Source organism: Polyergus mexicanus, unplaced genomic scaffold, assembly GCF_030449975.1.
Source record: "Polyergus mexicanus isolate NDT 795.1 unplaced genomic scaffold, iyPolMexi1.0 SCAF_2, whole genome shotgun sequence".
In the NCBI taxonomy this organism is placed as follows: Eukaryota; Metazoa; Arthropoda; class Insecta; order Hymenoptera; family Formicidae; genus Polyergus; species Polyergus mexicanus.
In genome coordinates, this window is record NW_027223322.1 from 7,176,775 (window position 1) to 7,182,328 (window position 5,554).

Below are 5,554 nucleotides of genomic sequence, written 5' to 3' on the forward strand. Positions count from 1 at the left end.
AGCCTTAAGCTAAAATCGAGTTGGCCGAGATATCTCAACGATATCGGACTTCCCCGAAACGTTAAAATCAACGCAGCGATAAATACGCATACGGGACGAACCTACGCTATCTACGACGATGATAAGGTCGCGGAAATCGACGAGTGTCACATGATAGTCGTTAGACACGCCCCGTTAAAAGATATATTTCCCGGAATTCCGTCCGCGATAACGTCGGCCTTCCGATACATCGATGGTAATCTATATTTCTTCGCCAAACGTCAGTTCTACGCCTTCAAAGAATTCACGAATATCGTAACCTCGGCGGGTCCTTTCGATCTACACGCGCTTGGCATCGAGCGCAGTCCTACGAAAGGGGAAGAAGCGATCTCTATGCGAGTATATAAAGACCGTCCATCCGTTAAGCGCTTCATTATACACGCCGAAGCTAACGCGCGAGAAAGAACGAGCGACGATGTACGCGACAATGGGGGGGCAACCGCAGCAGCAACACTCATTCGACGATCGATCGAGGCTAACCAAGCAAGATCGCGAAGATAGCGCGGAATACGCTAAAAAAGCTAAAAAGAACAATGGGTAAGACTATCAAACATTTATTCGAACTAATAATTCACTAGCGCCGTTTTCTCTCATCGTTTGCATCTATTTTTAGACGAGATCGCGATCAGACGCCGAGACGCGACGCGGACGTCTCGGTCGCGCGACCGCTCAGAATCTTAGAAAGACGCTATCCATTGATCAAAACCGCGTATAAACATCTGGAAGTCAGCGTTAACGTCAGCCGACCCGCTTTCGTGGAAATCGTCCTCGGAGATTGTCACGGCAAGGAGATCTCGCTAACGCCGGATACGTGGAAGGAACTGCTCAATCTACGATCTACGCTTCTGTCGCACTTTCGCTCCGACGAGCGCGACGAGGTGCGCCCTCCGGCGCCGATATACATCGGACAGTTGACGCTACGATTCGGCAAACTCAACATTCTCCGAATACTCCGTCTCGAAACGCCCAAGGTTCGTCTGGCCATATCGAAGAGCACCGTCGTAACTATATTAAATCTGGAACTTTGCGTCAACCGCATCGTTGCATCTTTAAGCGGTGTAACCATGCGCGTGGACAACAAGCTGACTCGTTTCCTCGACATCGCGGTAGGCGCTCGCGATACGGCGCTTATTCCCGCGATGATACGCGAGAGCGATAACTTCGACCGCAATGATCTGATCGATTGCGAGCTGCAGGCTCTGCTCTTCGGGGAATCGTGATACGCTTATCCGCGTACTTGTATTATCGTATTATTAATATATTAAAAATATTGTAAAAGAAAACAATAAAAATACTTCTCCTCTTTCGCTAGAACAACGATGTCTCTTTATTCCACCTTTCGAAGATCCGCCGTCTCGCTAGAGCGATAAGCGCGCTCGTATCGCCGCTAACGCGCGCCGCGAGAAGAGGAGAGCGACGAGGGACGCCCCTCTATCCGCTCGACTGCCCTCCGACGATCCCCTGTCCCCCTCGACGCCGGGCGCCCGGCGTCCGCTCGCGGATCGCGCGCTAGAAGCAGTGTTGTTCTCGGGGACGCTTTTTTCGCGCATGCGCAGCGCGGTGGTAGAGAAATCCAGCGACGGCGTATATAGTTAGTATGTAATGTGCACACAAGGGCAATTAGGCGCGAAAGTTTTGGCGGGTTCCAGAGGAGGCTAAGCATAGGCTAGGTAAGTAATAATAAATAGATATTATTTTTTTATTAGTATGGAGGATAAAAACAAAAAAGGAGCCATTAAGAAAGAAAGACGTTTTGTTAATGCGTGGCTAGATGAAGATAATTTTAAAGGATGGTTGGCTCCCCATCCAACTGAAAATAAAGCTTTTTGCAATTTATGCAATACTACCATCAGATGTAGCAAAACAGATTTAATACGGCATTCTCAAAGGGCCAAACATATAGTTAAAGTAAATCTTCAAAGCCCCGATCATAATAATAACAATGGTCTGCATAGTGATAAAGTTAAACGCGCGGAAATAAAATTAGCAGCATTTTTTTCGGAACATAATATTGCTTTTTATACTGCAGATCATTTAATTCCTTTATTAAAAAATATTTGTATAGATTCTAAAATTGTGCACGATCTTTCACTGGGCCGAAAAAAGTGCACTAACGTTGTTAAAAATGTAATTGCAAGACGCGAAACTGAAAAAATAATTGATATTTTGCAAACACGTAGATTTTCAATTTTAATTGATGAAAGCACGGATATTTCAGATTTAAAAATTATGTGTGTTCTTGTACAATTTTTCTCACCGGATGATAAAGTTAAAACGCAATTATTAGACTTAATATCTTTAAATGCTACGGATTGTTCAGCTAATAAAATTTACGAATCTTTTAAAGAAGTTTTAAATAAAAAGCAGATTCCTATTAAAAATATATTTGGTATGGCAAGTGATAATGCATCTGTAATGATTGGATGCAATAATTCTTTTTTTTTCACGTTTACAATCAGAAATACCGGGTGTAGTAATGTTAAATTGTATTTGTCATTCGTCTGCCATTATAGCTAGTAAAGCTTGCGAGAAATTGCCACAATCTTGCGAAAGTTTAATTAGAGGTATTGCTACTTATATTTCGGGCAGTGCAAAGAGATGTGCTATTTTAACTGAATTTCAAGAGTTTTTTAATGTAGAAAAAAATAAAATTTTGAAATTATCGAATACAAGATGGCTTGTTTTATAACATTGCGTGATTAGAGTACTAGATAATTGGGAAGTTTTAAGAAATTATTTTATTTTGGTAGTAACTGAAGACAAATTAAAATCTGCAGAAATTATTTTATCCCAGTTAAATGATGATTTTATTAAAGCATATTTATTATTTTTAAAATATTCGTTAAATTTCTTCAACACTTTTAATGCTTTATTTCAATCACGTGAAATTTTAATACATAGATTGTTTGAAAGTAGTCAGCAAATAATTCGGCAAATTGCTCAAAATTTTATGACTCCGGAGGCTTTGAAAGAAATTGTTACTTTAAATGTAGACAATGAAAATTATATCCAACACCTAAATAATATATATGTCGGGCCCGAATGTGAACACTTTTTATTAACAGTATCATTAGAGTGCGCGAAAGAAATTAGATTAACGTGTTTAGAATTTTATAAGATGGCAGTTCGCAAAATGTTAAAACGATTACCATATAAAGACACTTTTTTTGAACAATTAGTTTTTTTAGATCCCAAAATCGCTCTTTTTGATGAAGCAAGAATTAAAATTAAAGATTTAACTTGTGTTGCTTTGCGCGTAGGTAATATTGACCTAACAAAATTAGCATTCGAATGGAGAATTCTGCCGTCAATGTTTAATGATTCAGAGAAAAAAGAATTAGCTTCATTAGAAATAAATCAAATGTGGAAAAAAATATTAGAATTTAAAGATTTTAATGGAGATAAAATATTTGGAAATTTAGAATTATTGGTTCAAGCGGTATTTTCTCTTCCACATTCAAATGCCGAAGCCGAACGTATTTTCTCGATAATTACAGATGTTAAAAATAAGAAAAGGAATCGATTATCCATTGAAACTATTTCCGCAATTTGCATAGCTCGGTCAAGTTTTCAGGCTGCAGGCATTAATTGTATAAATTTCGAAATTTATTCGCGACACTTAGAGTTATATAATTCACATAATTTATCCGCGAAATAATGCGCTTCATCTGATGGTATTTTAATTTTATTTTTGTAATTTTTGATATTTTTATTTTAATTTTGTAATTTTTCATATTTTGTTTTTACAATTTTTGTATATTTTATTATATTTTTTTAACATATAAATTCACATTCATCTAGCCCGATTTTTATGCATGCATATATTATTACTCTAACAATATTTTCTGTTACAGATATTTTCTATAAATGTCCTTTTTTGCAATGTGCAATATTAATTTATTTTATGTACCTGCAATGTGCAATATAAATTTTTTTTTTTTAATTAATGAATTAATCTTCTTCATTCTTATATATTATTTATTTTTATTTCTTATTTATTTACTTTTATTTTAGTGTAGCTATTATTTTGATATGTAATATCTTTATTTATTTGATATTTTATAAAATATAGTTAAGTTTAACATATTTAAGTTTATTAAGAATTTATTTTGCTTTTTTATAAATATTACCATATAAATATAAATATTTATTTTATATTTTTAAATAATAAAAAAATTGTGATATATTTTTGTTATGAATACTGGTGAGGTTTTTGGCAGTTTTCCTTACCCTTGCAACAAATGTTGGTATTCTTTATGATTCTGCCAAATAAAATACTTTTATTTATTTTTAAAAAATGACCAATTTATTTTATTTCCTTTCTTTTTTTAGTTTATTTTATTATTATACAATTATTTTATTAATAATAATATTTCATAAAACTTAATATTTTATAATTATAATTGTGCATGTATATTGTTTACAATATGTTTAAAGCTAAAAATTTTTTAAACTCATTCATGTCATCTTTTATTAATTATTCAATTATTTATTTGTAATTTATTTATAATTTATAAAATATTTTAATTTATTTTTAACATTATCTCAGTAGAGGTTCCATAGCACCCTTTTTCTTATAAATGTGACACATACCTAAAGGCTATATTTAATGCGCATGCGCGAAAAAAGCGTCCCCGAGAACAACACTGGCTAGAAGCGTCGCGCGCGTCCCTAAAGAATCGCGATAGCGGATCGCGCGCTAGAAGCGTCGCGCGTCCCTAAAGAACGAGTCGCGTCAAGGTCGAATCGGGGAGGAACCGCGACCCCCCCGATCGACCCGAGCGCCATCTCTCGAGCACTCTCGGCGACTCGTACCCCGCTTCCCCCCGGCCGCGTTTCCCCCCTCGTCATACGTACCCCCCCTCCGTCCCCCCCGACCCGAACTCCCCCCCGCGGGCGCCTACAAACTGCTCCGACACATATCTATGTCTCTCTTTCTCGAATGGTATCTCTCTCTCGCGCTCATCACAAAAGTGAGCTGGAAGCATCCTTACTATCCTACTTACGTATATATTTAATAAAATATTATAGAAATAATTGAACAAAAATAAATATTATTTTTTTTAAAGATGTTTGCACTACTTTGATTCGAACGACAAGTTACAGTCACATATGATGGACTGTTGAGAGATGAACGAATGCGCTATCCGATTACCGAGCGATAAAAACAAGCTCACATTCAACAACTATACTCGGAAAGAGCAGCTACCTTTCATCGTATACGTCGATCTGAAGTGCGTTTTGGATAAGACGGAGGAAGAGAGAAACTATCACCATCATAAAATGTTTAGTATTGCTTATTATGTACATTGTTTGTATGACGTATTGTTATCCGCGTATCATTCTCGTCGCGGTATCGATTGCATGTCATGGTTCGTTGAAGAACTAAAAAATTTAGCGCAACGTGTAAAGACTATTTTATCAGCTAATGTCCCCATGGTAAATTTAACACCCGATGAATGGGAAAAATTTCACAACGCTACATATTGCCACATTTGCGAGAAACCATTCGTAC

At 36.6% G+C, this 5,554-nt stretch overlaps 1 pseudogene; it reads left to right on the top strand.

Moving 5' to 3' along the window:
* The first annotated feature begins 1,611 nt into the window (after positions 1-1,611).
* LOC138941153 (zinc finger protein 862-like) lies at positions 1,612-2,728 on the top strand (annotated as a pseudogene).
* The last annotated feature ends 2,826 nt before the right edge of the window (positions 2,729-5,554 follow it).